Raw genomic sequence first — 20,161 nt, forward strand, 5'->3', positions numbered from 1 at the left:
GACAAATAGCTACCTCTTTGTGGAGGCCAAATGTATTTATCTCATTTCAGTATGGTGTAGCTATCCAGAGATAATCTAGGTGGTTTACAAAATAAACACACAAAATACAATAAATCAAAGTAAAAAGAATGAAAAGAAGACCAAGAACCCAAGGGGGACACCTATTCAACACAGCTCTTCTGTTCCTATCTTCCAAGAACAGTACAACTACACATCCCTATCAACTAAAATATTTCACCTATTTTGTATGAGAAAAAAATGCTTAATACATGTGGCTCTGTTATTTTGACAGGCCGCATTTTACACAGAGTACAGCTTTAAGAACACAGCTACAAAATATGCATTAAACTTGCACTTTCTAACAGTAAATTTTGTAATTATGTTCTATATTTTACAAAAAACTGTAGTTTATATCAAAACAGAATTGCAACTTTGTCACTCCCATTTTCTTGCCAACTGCATTGTATGCCAGCGAAACCTGGAAGATGTCGAAGTTCATGTTTATTTGATATTTCGCTTTAGAGAGAGGTCATCAAGGCAGTGTGCGATAAAACTCACAAAAATTGAAATAAGTTGCAACCAAGATAGGAAGGAAATTTGATGTATTTCACCAGCAATACCTGAGAATAATCTTAGGTGTGTCTTACTGAGATTATATCACAACTGATGAGATACTGAGGAAAACAACTCCAGAAGATTTACCAAACACAGAGTCCGGTTGACTGGACATATTTTACACATGCAAGACCATTGTCATACCTAAGTGGCACTGAAATAGAGACCAGCCGGTGAATCAAGAAGAGGAAGACCGAAACTGACCTGGAGATGCACACTCTCAATGTAGGCAGTACCTGGGAGGAGATGGAAGCCGTTGCAGCTGATCGAGATAGATTGAGAAAGCCTGTTGCCCGATGTGCAGAGATGCATGAAAGGGAGGGGACGGGGAAATGGGACTTGATATACCACCTTTCTGAGGTTTTTGCAACTACATTCAAATCAGTTTACATATATTCAGGTACTTATTTTGTACCAGGGGCAATGGAGGGTTAAGTGACTTGCCCAGAGTCACAAGGAGCTGCAGTGGGAATCGAACTCAGTTCCCCAGAATCAAAGTCCACTGCAGTAACCACTAGGCTACTCCACTAAAGGAACTAAAAGAACAGTCTGTCAAATTCACATAGAGCCAGTTGTACTAAGCATTTTTCTCATAGATCAAAAATAGGAGAAACCCTTTAGTACATCTGATTTTCTAAGTAATTTCTTCTCAGTTGAAAAAGGGATACACTATTAGGTGGTCTAGTAGCACTGTTTCTATAAGTACCAGTAGTAGTAAATTCTTGAAGTTTGCTGTCTGCAGTTCCCTTGGATCCATGGGAGTAGCCATACATAGAAAGATATACTATGCCTCTCATGGTATTGAATCTGATTGGCTCATGCACTGTTTATCATTTTGTGACTTTATATTATATCCGTATATGAGAAAATCCGCCGCAAGGCGGAGAACTCAAGACTCCCCACGGAAAACGACAATGTAAAATAAAAGTGGGATGGCGACCAAGGATACCAAAGACTGAGAAGATGTATAATAAAAGAGAAGTTTATTGAAGTATGAAGACTCGACATAATGTTGTGTTTCGGCCGTTAGGCCTGCATCAGCAGTCTTATTTGCAGATAACCTTCCGAACAAATGATGAAGGAAGATCTTCAGTAAAAGATAGTCGTAGTATGTTTTAAAATATTTGCAAAGAACACTCCTTTTCCTTCACAGCTATGTGCCAAGATCTTGAAAGAAAGAGGGAGGGGAGCAGATGATCTTGGTAACAGTTCCAGTATCAGAAAGAATTTCAAGCCTTCAGTTCTTGGAAAATTTTGGTCATAGTGGCTATCAAGATTGCTTCATTCTATTGTAAATACATGCTTGAAAATTGCATCACTTCAAAATAGTGTCAGTTTCCTTTGAAGTGATGCAATTTTCAAGCATGTATTTACAATAGAATGAAGCAATCTTGATAGCCACTATGGCCAAAATTTTCCAAGAACTGAAGGCTTGAAATTCTTTCTGATACTGGAACTGTTACCAAGATCATCTGCTCCCCTCCCTCTTTCTTTCAAAATCTTGGCACTTAGCTGTGAAGGAAAAGGAGTGTTCTTTGCAAATATTTTAAAACATACTACGACTATCTTTTACTGAAGATCTTCCTTCATCATTTGCTCGGAAGTTATCTGCAAATAAGACTCCTGATGCAGGCCTAATGGCCGAAACACAATGTTGTGTCGAGTCTTCATACTTCAATAAACTTTTCTTTTATTATGCATCTTCTCAGTCTTTGGTATCTTTGGTCACCCTCCCACTTTTATTTTATATTTATTATTTCCAACATGAACCATTTGATCTAGTGAAGATAAAGTACTTTGACATGAGAGAAGCTGTTTCCCATTGTAGAGAGAGAGCAAGTGAGCAGGTGAAAACCACCTGAACTAACATTTTAAAGTACAATTTTAGTCATGCATCTTGAATATTGCTAATTACTGTGTGTTTGCTAGATAGCTTTTCCACTGGTGAGCATTCCTATCTTCTGTTTTTCTGGCTTATACTGCCTTTTACTCTTGTTGCCCTCTCCAAACCCACTCTTGATTTTCTTTGTATTTAATTTATTAGTATTTACCGCCTTTTTCAAAAAAGGCTGTGTACAGTAAGAAATCAAACATAAACAACAGACAATTAGAGCAGTAAAAATTTTCAAATAATACAAAGTATGACATGGTATACTAAAAATGTCAATACAATATGTCATAGAACATTTTAATAGATGACATAAGGTATAAGCAAAGATGGAACATATAGATAAAGAGAGTAAGAGGAGTTAGAAAATAAGGTGACTAAAGAAAGTTGCACATGAGGTCAGAGAGATGATTAAATGTTAGCTAGGGTAGGGGTGGATAAGTGTCCTGCTGCAGAATGTGCAGGCTGTGTCTCTCCTTGTGTATGTGTGTGAGACTAAGAAGTTAGTTCCATTAAAGGCCTGGTTGAAGAGCCAAGCTTTCACCTTCTTCCTGGAGTAGAGATGGTTTTATGTTAAGTGGAGCCTTTCAGGGAGAGCATTCCAGAGTGTGGGGGCTACTCCAGAGAAGGCTCGCTTGTGGGTATCGTATTGTGTAATGTCTTTTGGAGTGGGTGTGGTTAGGGATACCCTTTGGGACCGTAGTGTCCTTGGAGGGGTGTTTAGAGGGTCATCCTGTTCAGGTACTTGGGGCATTTCCTTTAAGGGCCTTGAAGATTGGAAAAGAGTTTTAAATTTAGCCTTTTATTGTACTGGTAGCCAATGAAGCTTTTGCAAAAATGGTATGATGTGGTCCCTTCTTTAAGTCTTGCTGCAGCATTCTGAATCAATTGGAGCTGGTGCAGACCCTTTGTAGTTGGACCATTGTAGAGTGCATTCTCCGAGGACAAGCAGGCTGCTTGTTCTCACTGATGGGTGACGTCCACGGCAGCCCCTCCAATCGGAAACTTCACTAGCAAAGTCCTTTGCTAGCCCTCGCGCGCCCGCGCGCACCGCGCATGCGCGGCCGTCTTCCCGCCCGAAACCGGCTCGAGCCGGCCAGTCTTCTTTTGTCCGCACTCGGTACGGTCGTGTTTTCGCCGTGTCGAGCCCCGGAAAGTCGACCTCGCGCGTCCAATTTGTTTTGAGCGTGTTTTTTTCCTTCGGGAAAGCTTTACCTTAGTCGGGAAGTGCTCCGGAAACCCCTCGCCGGGTTTCGTGTAAATCCTCCCCGTACTTCCAGCTTTTTTGCCCCGGTAAGTTTTCTTTCGTCGTCGGGGAAGGCCTCTTTTCGGCCTCGGTCGAGATTTTTTCTCCCTCTAAATTTGGTGCTTCAAATTTCGCCATTTCGGCTTTTGATTTCGCCGGCGTGATTTTTCCGCCCATGACATCGAAGCCTTCCAGCGGCTTCAAGAAGTGCACCCAGTGCGCCCGGGTTATCTCGCTCACTGATCGACACTCCTCGTGTCTTCAGTGTCTGGGGGCCGAGCACCGCCCTCAGAACTGCAGTCTGTGTTCCCTGCTTCAAAGGCGGACTCAGGTAGCGAGACTAGCCCAGTGGAACGTGTTGTTCTCGGGCTCTTCGTCGGCATCGGCACCGGGATCTTCGAGTGCATCGACGTCGTCAGCGTCCAGACCATCTTCCTCGGCCGCCCCTGCATCGAGTGCATCGAGGCATCGGGCCTCTGCATCGGCGCCGAGACATCGGATAGCTGCATCGACGTCGGTGGTACCAGGACCTCGTCTGCTGATGTCGTCGGACGGTGGTGCATCGGGTGGAGTGCAGGTGAGGGCTGTCCATTCCCCTGCTGGTGGCGGTGAGCCCTCGGGTGGGTCTCCTCCTACCCTGAGGGCTCCTGCGGTACAGCCCCCCCGAGATCGACCTTCTTCAGTCTCGGCCCCGAGGAAGCGACGGATGGATTCGACGTCCTCCTCGTCGGTGCCGGGGAGCTCCGGTGACATGCTTCGGAAGAAATCGAAGAAGCATCGACACCGGTCTCCTCCCCGTGTCGGCACCGAGAGCTCTGGGTCGCCGAGGGAGTCGGCACCCAGCAGGCATCGGCACCGAGAGGACCGCTCACCCTCTGTTCAGGAGGTGTCGATGCGCTCCGCTCTGGACAGCCCGGAACAGCCTCCACGCCCGGAACAGGTACTGACGTCGACGCCTGCATCGACCTCTCAGCCTTTCTCTGCAGCCACTCTAAACGAGAGCCTCCGGGCCGTTCTCCCAGAGATTCTGGGAGAGCTGTTGCGCCCTACCCCTCCGGTACCGGCGGTGCTTGCGCCGCCGGTACCGTCGAGCGTGGCGCCGGCTGGCCCATCGCCCAGGTTGAGGTCCCCGACGTCGGTACCGCGTGCGGTGCCGACCGCGGCCACCTCCCAGGAAGGCTCCCCGACTACGTCGGCGGAGGGAGCTTCGCCGATGCGGGCGAGGGAGTCTACCTCTCGACGCCCCCATCGTGGACGGGGTTCCACGGAGTCGAGCAGGGCGAGGTTGCAGACACAGGTCCGTGAGCTTGTGTCTGACACCGAGGGTGAGGCCTCGTGGGAGGAAGAGGAAGATCCCAGATATTTCTCTGACGAGGAGTCTGCGGGTCTTCCGTCTGATCCCACTCCCTCTCCTGAGAGACAGCTTTCTCCTCCCGAGAGTCTGTCTTTTGCCTCCTTTGTCCGGGAGATGTCTACGGCCATCCCCTTCCCGGTGGTTGTGGAGGACGAGCCCAGGGCTGAAATGTTTGAGCTCCTGGACTATCCTTCTCCACCTAAGGAAGCGTCCACTGTTCCCTTGCACCATGTCCTGAAGAAGACATTGCTTGCGAACTGGACCAAGCCATTAACTAATCCCCACATTCCCAAGAAGATCGAGTCCCAGTACCGGATCCATGGGGACCCAGAGCTGATGCGCACTCAGTTGCCTCATGACTCTGGAGTTGTGGATTTGGCCCTAAAGAAGGCTAAGAGTTCTAGGGAACATGCTTCGGCGCCCCCGGGCAAGGACGCTAGAACCTTAGACTCCTTTGGGAGGAAGGCCTACCATTCCTCTATGCTCGTGTCCAAGATCCAGTCTTACCAGCTCTACACGAGCATACACATGCGGAACAATGTGCGACAGTTGGCGGGCTTGGTTGATGCTCTTCCCCCTGAGCAAGCCAAGCCTTTCAGGAGGTGGTCAGGCAGCTGAAGGCGTGCAGAAAATTCCTGGCCAGAGGAGTTTATGACACTTTTGATGTTGCGTCCAGGGCCGCTGCTCAAGGTGTGGTGATGCGCAGGCTCTCATGGCTGCGTGCCGCCGACCTGGAGAATAGAATCCAGCAGCGGATTGCGGACTCGCCTTGCCGTGCGGATAACATTTTTGGCGAAAAAGTCGAACAGGTGGTAGAGTCTCTCCACCAGCGGGACACCGCATTCGACAAGTTCGCCCGCCGGCAGCCTTCAGCTTCTACCTCTACAGGTAGACGATTTTTCGGGGGAAGGAAGACTGTTCCCTATACTTCTGGCAAGCGTAGGTACAATCCTCCTTCCCGACAGCCTGCGGCCCAGGCTAAGCCCCAGCGCGCTCGCTCTCGTCAGCAGCGTGCGAATCAGCAAGGCCCCGCGGCTCCCCAGCAAAAGCAAGGGGCGAGCTTTTGACTGGCTCCAGCAGAGCATAGCCGACATCCAAGTGTCAGTGCCGGGCGACCTGCCTGTCGGAGGGAGGTTGAAAGCTTTTCACCAAAGGTGGCCTCTCATAACCTCCGATCAGTGGGTTCTCCAAATAGTCCGGCAAGGATACACCCTCAATTTGGCCTCACAACCTCCAAATTGTCCACCGGGAGCTCAGTCCTACAGCTTCCAGCACAAGCAGGTACTTGCAGAGGAACTCTCCGCCCTTCTCAGCGCCAATGCGGTCGAGCCCGTGCCATCCGGGCAAGAAGGGCTGGGATTCTATTCCAGGTACTTCCTTGTGGAAAAGAAAACAGGGGGGATGCGTCCCATCCTAGACCTAAGGGCCCTGAACAAATATCTCGTAAAAGAAAAGTTCAGGATGCTTTCCCTGGGCACCCTTCTCCCCATGATTCAGCAAAACGATTGGCTATGCTCTCTGGACTTGAAGGATGCCTACACACACATCCCGATACTGCCAGCTCACAGACAGTATCTGCGATTTCAGCTGGGCACACGCCACTTCCAGTACTGTGTGCTACCCTTTGGGCTCGCCTCTGCGCCCAGGGTGTTCACAAAGTGCCTAGCTGTGGTAGCAGCGGCGCTTCGCAGGCTGGGGGTGCACGTGTTCCCATATCTCGACGATTGGCTGGTGAAGAACACATCCGAGGCAGGAGCCCTGCAGTCCATGCAGATGACTATTCGCCTCCTGGAGCTACTGGGGTTTGTGATAAATTACCCAAAGTCCCATCTTCTCCCAGTGCAGAAACTCGAATTCATCGGAGCCCTGCTGGATTCTCGGACGGCTCGCGCCTATCTCCCAGAGGCGAGGGCCAACAACTTGTTGTCCCTCGTCTCGCGGGTGCGAGCGTCCCAGCAGATCACAGCTCGGCAGATGTTGAGATTGCTGGGCCACATGGCCTCCACAGTTCATGTGACTCCCATGGCCCGCCTTCACATGAGATCTGCTCAATGGACCCTAGCCTCCCAGTGGTATCAGGCCGCTGGGGGTCTAGAGGACGTGATCCACCTGTCCACGAGTTTTCTCGAATCCCTGTATTGGTGGACGATTTGCTCCAATTTGACTCTGGGACGTCCCTTCCAAATTCCTCAGCCACAAAAAGTGCTGACCACGGATGCGTCTCTCCTGGGATGGGGAGCTCATGTCGATGGGCTTCACACCCAAGGAAGGTGGTCCCTCCAAGAAAGCGATCTACAGATCAACCTTCTGGAGTTGCGAGCGATCTGGAACGCTCTGAAGGCTTTCAGAGATCGGCTGTCCCACCAAATTATCCAAATTCAGACAGACAATCAGGTTGCCATGTACTATGTCAACAAGCAGGGGGGCACCGGATCTCGCCCCCTGTGTCAGGAAGCCGTCAGCATGTGGCTCTGGGCTCGCCGTCAAGGCATGGTGCTCCAAGCCACATATCTGGCAGGCGTAAACAACAGTCTGGCCGACAGGTTGAGCAGGATTATGCAACCTCACGAGTGGTCGCTCAATTCCCGTGTAGTGCGACAGATCTTCCAGGCGTGGGGCACCCCCCTGGTGGATCTCTTCGCATCTCAAGTGAACCACAAGGTCCCTCAGTTCTGTTCCAGGCTTCAGGCCCACGGCAGACTGGCGTCGGATGCCTTCCTCCTGGATTGGGGGGAGGGCCTCCTGTATGCTTATCCTCCCATCCCTCTGGTGGGGAAGACTTTGTTGAAACTCAAGCAAGACCGAGGCACCATGATTCTGATTGCTCCTTTTTGGCCGCGTCAGATCTGGTTCCCCCTTCTTCTGGAGTTATCCTCCGAAGAACCGTGGAGATTGGAGTGTTTTCCGACCCTCATCACGCAGGACGAAGGGGCTCTTCTGCATCCCAACCTCCAGTCCCTGGCTCTCACGGCCTGGATGTTGAGGGCGTAGACTTTGCCTCTTTGGGTCTGCCAGAGGGTGTCTCCCGCATCTTGCTTGCTTCCAGGAAAGACTCCACCAAGAGAAGTTACTTCTTTCATTGGAGGAGGTTTGCCGTCTGGTGTGACAGCAAGGCCCTAGATCCTCGCTCTTGTCCTACACAGACCCTGCTTGAATACCTTCTGCACTTGTCTGAGTCTGGTCTGAAGACCAACTCCGTAAGAGTTCACCTTAGTGCAATCAGTGCATACCATTACCAAGTGGAAGGTAAGCCGATCTCAGGACAGCCTTTAGTTGTTCGCTTCATGAGAGGTTTGCTTTTGTCAAAGCCCCCTGTCAAGCCTCCTACAGTGTCATGGGATCTCAATGTCGTTCTCACCCAGCTGATGAAACCTCCTTTTGAGCCACTGGATTCATGCCATCCGAAGTACTTGACCTGGAAGGTCATGTTCTTGGTGGCAGTTACTTCGGCTCGTAGAGTCAGTGAGCTTCAGGCCCTGGTAGCCCAGGCCCCTTACACTAAATTTCATCACAACAGAGTAGTCCTCCGCACTCACCCTAAGTTCCTGCCAAAGGTCGTGTCGGAGTTCCATCTGAACCAGTCAATTGTCTTGCCAACATTCTTTCCCCGTCCTCATTCCTGCCCTGCTGAACGTCAGCTGCACACATTGGACTGCAAGAGAGCATTGGCCTTCTACCTGGAGCGGACACAGCCCCACAGACAGTCCGCCCAATTGTTTGTTTCTTTTGATCCCAATAGGAGGGGAGTGGCTGTAGGGAAACGCACCATATCCAATTGGCTAGCAGATTGCATTTCCTTCACTTACGCCCAGGCGGGGCTGGCTCTTGAGGGTCATGTCACGGCTCATAATGTTAGAGCCATGGCTGCGTCGGTAGCCCACTTGAAGTCAGCCTCCATTGAAGAAATTTGCAAAGCTGCGACGTGGGCTTCTGTCCACACATTCACATCCCATTACTGCCTGCAGCAGGATACCCGACGCGACAGTCGGTTCGGGCAGTCAGTTCTTCAGAACCTGTTTGGGCTTTAGGATCCAACTCCACCCCCCGAGGGCCCTGTTTGTTCTGTTCTAGGCTACACTCTCAGTTAGTTGGTAAATTTTTTAGGTCAATCTCAGTTATGGCCTCGCCGTTGCGAGGCCCAATTGACCAATGTTGTTGTTTTGAGTGAGCCTGGGGGCTAGGGATACCCCATCAGTGAGAACAAGCAGCCTGCTTGTCCTCGGAGAAAGCGAATGCTACATACCTGTAGAAGGTATTCTCCGAGGACAGCAGGCTGATTGTTCTCACCAACCCGCCCGCCTCCCCTTTGGAGTTGTGTCTTCCCTTGAAGTGTATTGTCTTGCTACATACTGGACTGGCCGGCTCGAGCCGGTTTCGGGCGGGAAGACGGCCGCGCATGCGCGGTGCGCGCGAGGGCTAGCAAAGGACTTTGCTAGTGAAGTTTCCGATTGGAGGGGCTGCCGTGGACGTCACCCATCAGTGAGAACAATCAGCCTGCTGTCCTCGGAGAATACCTTCTACAGGTATGTAGCATTCGCTTTACAGTAATCTATTGATGTTATCATGGCATGCACAACTAGGATAAGATTTTCTTTCTTGATGTAAGGAGATAGACAGTGTAGTTGTCATAAATAGTAGAAGCAGCTCTTGAAGGTTGCTTGGATTTAGGGACTCAGAGTAAGTGTTGAATCTAACTGTATTCCAAGGTTCCTGACTTGTGATTTGAGAGGGATGCCGAAAACGCTTTTGACAGAGTGGAATGGTGGCTCCTTTTCCACATGCTACAGTGGTTTGGGGCCCCTTTAGATTTCATTAACAAGGTTAAAATTTTATATAACAACCCAACAGCCCGTATTCTTGCGTTTCTGAAATAGTTTTTCTTCACAGAGGTACTAGACAAGGGTGTCCCCTTTCCCCTTTATTGTTTAATATAGCTTTGGAACCTTTTTTATTAGCGGTTCGTTCTTCCCGGGATATATCAGGAATCAAATTTTCATCGCTAGAATTTAAAATCTCAGCTTATGCTGATGATATTATGCTTTTTTTTATCTTACCCTTAATCTTCTGTATCCCATTTTTTTTAAATTAGTCGATTTGTATGCATCTTTCTCTGGATATAAAATCAATATCCAAAAATTCAGAGGTTCTTCCTCTGAATATATTAGCTACTCTTGATATGATAGCTCCATTTGGTCTTACCTGGTCATCCTGTAAAATAAGATACCTAGGAATAGATCTCACTTCTTCCCTAAAGGACACCATGGAAATTAATTCAAAAAAATTGCTGGACATGGTTCAGGCCCTTCTTAAAACCTGGTCTCCTCTTTACCTGTCCTGGTGGGGTCGGCTGGAGTCAATAAAAATGATGATCTCCTCAAAAATCACGTTCGTTTTAAGTATGTTACCTATCTTATTTCCCCCTTGCTTTTATAAAAGTATTGACAAAATTTTGAGTAAGTTCTTGTGGTCTGGGAAAACTCCCCAAATTGCGCTTGCTACTCTTAAAGCCACTAAGGAGAATTCTGGGGTTTTATTCACAGATTTTCTCACCTATCATAGAGTTTGAAGTGCTGAGAACAGTTTTAATTTGTTATTTGAAAAAACATCTTCAACAGACCAAATGTTACTATGAAACCATTCTTTCCATTGGAAAGGATGATTATTTATGCGAATATTAGGGTTATACCATAAGGATGACTTCAATGAAGTGTCAGATGGAATGAGCATAAGACTATCTAGTTTTAGTAAAGATGAAAACACAGCGGAAATCAAGGGGTCTTGTTTTAATTTGTCCATGAGCGTTAAAGGTAGATATGAATTAAAGTCTAAGGGAAACTATTTACTTTTTTCAATTTGCAACCATGAAGGGGAATAGGCCAGATCACTTACTAACCACTTGGAGGCTTGCTGTAATATGATCTGGCCTATTCCCCTTCATGGTTGCAAATTGAAAAAAGTAAATAGTTTCCCTTAGACTTTAATTCATATCTACCTTTAACGCTCATGGACAAATTAAAACAAGACCCCTTGATTTCCGCTGTGTTTTCATCTTTACTAAAACTAGATAGTCTTATGCTCATTCCATCTGACACTTCATTGAAGTCATCCTTATGGTATAACCCTAATATTCGCATAAATAATCATCCTTTCCAATGGAAAGAATGGTTTCATAGTAACATTTGGTCTGTTGAAGATGTTTTTTCAAATAACAAATTAAAACTGTTCTCAGCACTTCAAACTCAGTTCAATCTGCATTCTACCCAATATTTCTGTTGGATTCAGTTGAAGCATTGTTTTGACTCCATCCAGACTTATTTATCATCCCTACGACTGGCTTCTCCTTCTCTTTTTGATTTTGTTTCTTCAATCACATCACAAGGTCATGTTGCCTCTAAATTCTACAAGTTTATGATTACTTCACTGTACAGTGGAAAAGCTAGTCTACGATCGTATTTTTCGGACTATAAGACGCACTGGACCATAAGACGCACCTAGGTTTTAGAGGAGGAAAATAGAAAAAAAAAGTTTGAAGCAAAACGTGTGGTAAAATATTTAATAACATACCATAAATAACAATATTTAACCAATGTAAATGTAAACAGAACTCAACAGCAGCATTAACAACCATTATTACTGACTTTAAGCTTTAAGTACAGAAACTACTCTAATCATCGGGGAACCCCAAGAACTCCTCGTCACTACTGTCCACATTTATGAGGCTCAGTTCCTCAGAATCACTAGCATCACTGTCTTCACTCTGTTCATAGAGGATGTCATCTTCAGAGCCGTCTAAGGCATTGCTGATGCCACATTTTTTGAAGGACCTCACAACGGTTTCATCCTTAACTGACTGCCATGAGGTTTTCACCCACTCACAAACTTGGGTAAAAGTGGGCCTCTTCATTCGTCCAGTTGGTGTCAGATCATGATTTCCAGCAGCCATCCATTTATTCCACTCTTCTCTCATTAAAACTTTAAATGGCTTGTTGATGGAAACGTCCAAAGGTTGCAACTGGCTGGTAAGCCCCCCAGGAATTACGGCTAGATGGGTTTTCTCTTCTTTAAATCTCTTTTTTGTGGCTTCAGTGATATGTGCCCTAAACTGGTCAAGCACTAATAGAGCAGGTTTTTTCAGAAGCCCTCCAGGAGGTTTGGACCACACTTTTCCTATCCATATCTTCATGCCATTTTTGTCCATCCATCCTTTGTCATGAACATGAACAATAACTCCTCTTGGGATTGCCTCTTTTAGCATGGTTTTTCTCTTGAAAATCAGCATTGGTGGCAGTTTGGTGCCATCTGTACAGCAGGACAACACAACCGTGTAATGGGTTTTCTCATGCCCTGAGGTTTACACGGTTATGGTTTTGGCACCTTTCACATCAACAGTCTTGTTTGATGGAACATCAAAGGTTAACGGGACTTCATTCATGTTCCCAATCTGGCTTATTTCAAATCCATTTTTCTTTCTTGCATCCAGTACAAATTTGTGAAAAGACACAATCATGGATTCATATTCTATAGGCATTTTTTGTGCAATCCTACTTTTGGTGCGCATAGCAAGACCACATCTCTTCATAAATCTGTGGCACCATGATGGTGATCCAGGGAAGTCCTCAATGCCTTTCTCTGTAGCAAGACGTTTGGCTTCATATATGATCATTTTTGTAGATGCTGAAAAGCCATTGTTCCTGTGACGTGTGATCCACTCTTTCACATCCACTTCTAACTGTGGCCATTTTGCAGCATGCCCACGAAAACATTGTTTCGTTTTGTCCGTTTTTTGCAGCTGATCCTCCTGTTTCCTCCATTCCCGTATCATTTTTTTGGTTGGAGGTGGCCCAAAGTGTTTCTCCGCTGCTCTGTTACCATGTTCTTTGGCGTACTTCACTACCTCCAGTTTAAAAGGGATTTTATATGAAAGCCTTTTCTGCTTTGCCATCTTTCCACAATTACGGTAGATTCAGCAGCATACTATGGTACGCTATTTTATCTTTTTGCAACAAAATACAGTAATGACAGAACTATCAGTTCTAGGGCCCCCTCCCTCCCTCCCTGAGTTCCAGGGGGACCTCCCTCCCTGAGTTCCAGGGCCCCCCTCCCTCCCTCCCTGAGTTCCAGGGGGACCTGCCTCTCTGAGTTCCAGGGCCCCCCTCCCTCCTGAATTCCAGGGGGGCCTCCCTCCCTGAGTTCCAGGGCCCCCTCCATTCCAGGCCCCCCTCCCTCCCTGAGTTTCCAGGCCCCCTCCCTCCCTCCAAATTCCAGCCCCCCTCCCTTCCCCTGAGTTCCAGGCTCCCTCCCTCTGAATTTTAAGTCATCCTACCTCGTCAGGTCAGCGCGAGTGAAAAGCATGCAACCCTTCCCTTCTCTCTTGCTCAGCTCTGGTCCCGCCCTCATTTCCTGTGGAGCAGAGCAAGAGAGAGGGGAAGGGCTGCACGCTTTTCACTCGCGCTGCCCCGACGAGGTAAGACTTAAAATTCAGAGGGAGGGGGCCTGGGAGGGAGGGACTAGGCTGGCGGTCGGTGAGATATTGGGGGTGCCTGAGCACCCACGGAGTCGGTGGGACACCCCCTCCTTCCAGCCCAGGGCCTGCAGCATCGCCCACTCCTGCCGCCGCCGGCTTCCTGCAGCGGCGATCATGCTCCTGCCTTCCCGCTCCACCGTGAACCGATACATTTGGACTATAAGATGCACCCCCCATTTTCCTCCCAAATTTTGGGGGAAAAAAGTGCGTCTTATAGTCCGAAAAATACGGTATATGGGAATCTGACCTGAAATGCCACAACAGATCAACAGTGGAGTTCATTCTTGACCAGAATCAGTAGACCTATAGCATCTGCAGATTATTTGCAGTCTCATCTTTCTTCATCACAGGTTGTTATGGACTCATAAAATGAAAATTGCTGGTCTTTTGGATAATAACTTGTGCTGGTCTTGTAAATCAGCTATAGGAACCTTCAACCACATTCTTTTTGATTGTTCTAAAACCTTCAAATTTTGGAATAATATTTGGCGTATGATTTCTGATATTTTTCATTTGTCTGAACTGCTTTCAATCAGTAAAATCATATTTGGTTCGCCTGTTATTTAAAATGTTTTAGACAAATATTCCTCCAAACTGTATGATACGTTAATTGCTATAGGCTTAAAAATGGTTTTAGCAAATTGGAAGGATAATTCCTTTCTTAATTCTCACTTTTGGTGGCATTTTGTTTTACAAATACACAAATTTGAATTATCTTTAGCCATCAAAGTTAGAAATTCCTTTTATTTTGACAGTGTGGTTGCCTTTAAAAACTTACCTTTCTTTAAACAAGAGTTCTCCATAATATTTGAGTGTAAATTGCAGGTTATGTTTTGAATATATTTATAACTTGCTTTCCCCTAACCTCCCCTCCTTTCCCTCCCTACCTTTCCTTCCTCTGTTACTTATATATTGATATTCTTTGATATGACTATTTGATTATTCCTTGTTTTTTTGCATTTCTTATCCCTGTATCATTATAAATTAATACAAAATTTCAAGATGAAAAAAACATTGAGCCATTTGATTTCACTTAGGCTATTTTTCCACCAATGTCACTTAAAACTCCCAGTTGTTTTAAGAAGTGTTCTCGGTGCAGCAAGGGCATGTCTGTGACTCTCTCACAACTGGTGCTTACCGTGCCTTGGACACAACCATAAGGCCTCTAATGGTAAACTCTGTTCTTAAATGTGGAGAAGAACCCAAAAAGTTGTGAAACCCTGCACGAGAGACTTTTTGGTGCAACTAAGTCTAGTCCATTGACATCAGCTTATGAGGTATTGATATCTGACCTTCAGAGCTGCATCGGACATTGGGGACACACCGGCATCAAGATGGACTCTGCCTGCATCAGAGTTGGGTATCTGTTAGTGTCCGTTCAGGTCAAGCAGTTTTGGATCCAACACCGAAGACATGGAAGGATTCAACATTGTCCTCGTTGGTGCTGAGAGAGCCTGATGTTGGGCATCGAGTGGAGGTGGAGATGCACCAACATCGTACCTCCTTAAAGCATGGTGGCAGGAGCTCTGGGGCACTGGCATTAATGCTGAGAAGACTGCTCCTTCTGTGTGGAGTCGGTGTCACCGCAGCAGCCTCCTCAAAGCCAGGACCAGATCTCCAATTCAGCCCCTTCATCTTCTCGGGCTGTCACCACACCAGCACTGGCCCAGCCTTTACCAATGTCTGCATCCAAAGAGCAGCTCTAGGCCCTGCTATAAGAGGAGCTGGAGCACATCTTGGCTCAGCACAACAAGGGCGTTGGTGTCATCCGGGGTGCCGTCCCAGCTGATCCATGTTGCCCCATCGGGCGTTGAAGCCAGTGCTGGTTAAGCTAGTGCTCCTTTCCAGCTCATTGGGGGAGGGAGCCTCTCTGGAGTTGAGGAGGGTGCCCATCCCTTGGCGCTCGTGCCCAGAATTTTTCTACGAGTCCAGTAGTCCAAGGTGGACACAGACTTGTGAAGAGTACTTTGTTGTGAATTTGATACAGAGCTCTTGGGCAACTGATTTAGAACCAGAGGACTCCTCAGAGAAGGGAACCCTTGGTCTGCCCTCAGACTCGTCCCCACTGCAGGAAAAGAGGAAGGCTCCCATAGAGGTGCTCTTCTTTGTTATCTTTTTTTTTTATTGAAATTTTTATTGCATTTCATTAAGAATACAAAAAAGAAAATGCGCCATCAAGGAAATTATTTACAAAGACATCAAAAAGTAAAACTCTTCAAACTAGTGCTAATTGCCTGCGTCAAGGGGAAACGTGAGAACAACCTTAATAGAATTAACAAAGAAATATGATTTCCTTAGCATCCCTCTGTACCGGCCCAGAAATGACTGATGGGTTGTGCATGCCTATGAGCAGGTGAGGACTGAGAATTCTGATTCTTATAGTGAGTCTATTATAGCCATGCCCAGCCTCAGTTTGAATCTGTTTTCTCAATTTCCAGCAGGTGGTAGAAATGGTGATCCCTTCAGTCTCGGTCTTTTCTGCTGTTTATATTTTTTTTTCTTTATTTTTCGTAGTTAATCTTTCTCATTAACCCCCCCCCCCAAAAAAAAAAAAAAAAAAAAAAACAGGTAGGAACTTTAGCTGCCTTTTAACTCTGCTCCATCAGGGTCACTGTTGCTGGTTGAGGCCTGTGGGCATTCTTTGGTGCCTCCTTGGGGGTGCTATACTTAGGTGGCAGAGTCCCCCCCCCCCCCCCCCCCCCCCCCAAATAGTCCTTTGCAGTCCATCTTGGGTTAACTGTTTTAACTTGGAGACTATAGCATCAATCCCTTTGAGGGAAAGGTGTTTGCTTGATTGCTGAGGGGAGACAACCACTTTAATTATTTAAGTACAAAAAACCTAAAAGGAGAGCTATCGGTGAGTCCAGTTTTGGTCCCTCGATGCTGCCGGTATTATCTCGCCAGCTGGGAGCAGCTGTCTCTCCACTAAGTGTGAGCACACATGGGAGCCATGAGTTAAACTGAAATGATGCATTGTTTGTCAGCGCTGCAGGGGTCCATATTTTCCATGAGGAGGACCTCCAGGAGATCATCACGTTAGTCTCTTCTACTCAGAAGTTCGAGGAGGAGCTGGTGGCACCAGTGCAGCGAACAGTAGATCCTTTGGTGAAGGGGATCCGCAAGTCAGGTAAGACCTTTCCTGTACATCAAGACGTAAGAGACATAGCTCAAGTGCAATGGGACGTTCCGGACTCCCCCTTTCATTTTGCCAAGTCTGTGATTTGTCTCTACCCTCTTCCAGACCAGGACTAAGCCTTGTTGAAGCCTCCTGTGGTAGACGCTATAATCTTGGCTGTCACTAAAAAGAATACAGTACCTGTGGGTGGAGGAACCGCGCTCGAAAGACCCTGTGGATTGTAGGATGGAGTTGCCGTTGAAGCATTATTTTGTGGAGCACGAGCTGCGCTTTGTCAGCCTCTCACTTGCCCGTTCAAAAGTGCTTTTGGTGTCTTTCAGCTATTTTTTTCCTCATTTTTTGTTGTGGTTTTTTTGTTTTCTCCCTTTAAACCTGTCCTTTATTTTCTTAGTTGTATTTTGCTTGGGTTTGTTTCCTTCTTTTTCAATGTCAGGGCCATTTTTTAGGCCTCAACTCCGGTCTGGTTCTTCTCTTCTTTTTTCTATGCCTTGCCCCTTTTTAGGCACCATCAAGTCGTTTAATTTGGCTGATGAGGTTTTCCTGTCCATGTCCACGAAGACTCCCAGTGGCTTCAAGCACTGTACCCAGTGCAGTCGGGCAATCTCGGAAAAGGACACACATTCTTGGTGTCTGCAGTGTCTTGGGCCTGACCATAGCCCTGCTAACTGTGTTCTCTGTCTTTGCATGAAGAAATAGACCCATGTTTCCCGAGAGGCTCAAGGAGAGAAGATTTTTGGAGCCAGGTCCGGTTCCTTGGCATTGAGGTTGGAGGCGTCAATATCGAGCATCACATCAAGAGTGTTGGTAAGCATGGCTGCTTTGAGATCCTTAGACACTGGGAGCAGTGAGGCATTGAGTGGGTCTCCACCTATCTCAAAGTCTCCTGGGACTGTCCATCGTTGGACCCGACCCCGAGGTGACATTAGGATTTGACGTTGGCCTCATCGGCCTCTGTGACTTGCTTCGGGCAAAGGCCAAGAAGCATTGTCATCAGTCACCCTCAACACATAGTGCCGGGAGCTCAGGAATTGAACCTGTTGGTACGAGGCAATACTTTTTATTTCATTTTATTCAGAGACAACATTTTAAGAGCTCCATTGTCTGTCAGTATATTCTGTGCAACCACTGATCGACCCCTGATGAAGGCTTTTTTAAAAGCCGAAACACGGACCGTGTAGGGTCCCTAATAAAGCTTTCCTGGAGCATCTCACCCCTTGTCTCGGATTGATCTCTTGAAGTTGTGTTTTTCCACTTTTTTCTTTTTTGTTGAACTTTTGTGGAAACTTCGAACCCCTTTTGTTTCTGCGGACATCGAAGGATTCGACACCCAAGAAGCGTCGGCGCCGGGAGGACCACTATCCCTCCATTCAGGAGGTGCTGATTCGACTGTCTCCAAGCAGCCAAAATCCTGTTACTGTATCAATCCCAGCAGTTCTGCAACCAGCGCCTCAACCAGCACCCCAGCTTTCCCTGCTGTTGGCCCTCAATAAGCACATCCGGGCTTTGCTTCCTGAGCTGCTGGATGGCCTTATGCAGTGAGGTGCATCAGTATCGGGGGGAGGGGGGGTGTGTGCTTGGGCTGCCATACCTCTCGCTGTGGTCCCACCTGTGTTGCAGCCTACGGTGCTGCTTGTGGCACCGGTGTCGACTGCCACCCAAGCCGGCACTCCCTTGATGTTGGTGGAGGAAGTTTCACCGGAGTCGAGACAGGATCCTGCTCCTGAGGACATGGCTCCTCGGCATCGAGGCAGGTTTGGTCTCGGACGTCTCATAGGGAGATACTGTCCAACACAGACTCCTGGGAGTCGGAGAAAGATACTAGATACTTTTTCCTCAGATGAGTCTTATGGAATCCCCTCTGAACCCTCCCCATCACCTGAAAGGAGACTGTCTCCACCGGAGAGATTTTCATTCCCATCTTTTGTCAAGGAAATAGCTGATGCCATTCCATTTTTCTTAGAGGTGGAGGATGAGCACAGGACCAAGATGCTCGAGGTCCTGGACTATACATCTCTTCCTTATGAGGCTGTGACTGCACCCCTCCAAGAGGTACTCGAGGAAGTCCTTGTCAGGAACTGGGCATCCCCTCTGTCGTGCCCTTTCGTGCCCAAGAAGATAGACACCCAATATCGGATCCACAGTGAATCTGGGTTTGTAAGGCCTCAGTTGCCTCACGATTCCTTTGTGGTGGAGTCTGCTCTCAAAATGGCCAGGAGTACTGGGGACTGTGCCTTGGCGCCCCCAGGCAGAGAAGCTAGAACCCTGGATTCTTTTGGGAGAAAGATGTACTAGGCTTCAATGGTCATCTCCCATATACAGTCTTACCAGCTCTTCATGAGCGTTTACTTGCAAAACTCGATGAGACAGCTGTCAGACTTGGTGGATACACTTTCTCCAGAGTAGGCAGAGTCTTTTCGCCAGTTGGTCAAGCAGCAGATGGCATGCCGAAAGTTCTTGGCCAGGGGCAATTACGACACTTGATGTGGCATCCAGGATCTCTGCTCAAAGTATAGCAATTTGTAGACTCTCATGGCTCCGTGTTTCTGACTTGGAGCATTCTGTTCAGCAGAGGTTGGCGGATGCCTCTTGCCGTTAATCTTTTTGGAAAGAAGGTTGAAGAGCTTGCTGACCAAATCAAGAAAAACACAGATACCATCTCTTCTCTCTCCTGCCGGGTGCCTTCTGCATCAGCTTCCTCATCTAAGAGGTTTTTTGGCAAGCCAAGGAGCGGTCCCTACTACTATTCTAGGCGCAGGTACACTCCCTTGGCTTGTCAACCTACTTGGCCCCAGCGCACTCGTTCCTGTTAACAACATGCACCTAAGGCCCCTGCTATTCCCCAGTCAAAGTAAGGGACGAGCTTTTGACTGGCTCCAGCAGAGCATAGCCGTAGTAAAAGTGTCCGTTCCGGACCACTTTCCGGTCAGGGGGAGGTTAACATTTTTTCACCAAAGGTGGCCTCTTATAACTTCCGACCAGTGGGTTCTTCAAATAGTCTCTCGGATACGTCCTCAGTTAGCTCTCCCAACCTCCAAAATGCCAACTGAGAGCTCATTCGTTCAGTTCCCAGTGCAGGCAGGTACTTGCAGAGGAACTCTCCGCCTTTCTAAAGGCCCATGCGGTCGAACCTGTTCCACCAGGAGAAGAGGAGTAGGGATTCTATTCCAGGTACTTCCTTGTGCAGAAAAAGACGGGGGGGGGGGGGGGGGGATGCTTCCCATCCTAGACCTGAGGGCCCTGAACAAATTTCTAGTCCCAAAAGTTCAGGATGGTTTCTCTGCGCACCCGTCTTCCCATGATTCAGAAAACGATTCTATGCTCTCTGGACTTAAAGGATTCATATACTCACATCCCGATACTTCCAGCCTACCAGAAGTATCTTCGATTTTGATTGGGAA

At 47.5% G+C, this 20,161-nt stretch overlaps 1 protein-coding gene across 4 annotated transcripts in view; it reads left to right on the forward strand.

Annotated features, from left to right (window-relative positions):
- KAT7 (lysine acetyltransferase 7) overlaps positions 1-20,161 on the forward strand; it is a 93,898-nt gene that overhangs the window by 13,039 nt on the left and 60,698 nt on the right. The gene's annotated exons all lie outside the window — the stretch shown is intronic.

The sequence above is a fragment of the Microcaecilia unicolor genome, chromosome 12 (genome assembly GCF_901765095.1).
Source record: "Microcaecilia unicolor chromosome 12, aMicUni1.1, whole genome shotgun sequence".
NCBI lineage: Eukaryota > Metazoa > Chordata > Amphibia > Gymnophiona > Siphonopidae > Microcaecilia > Microcaecilia unicolor.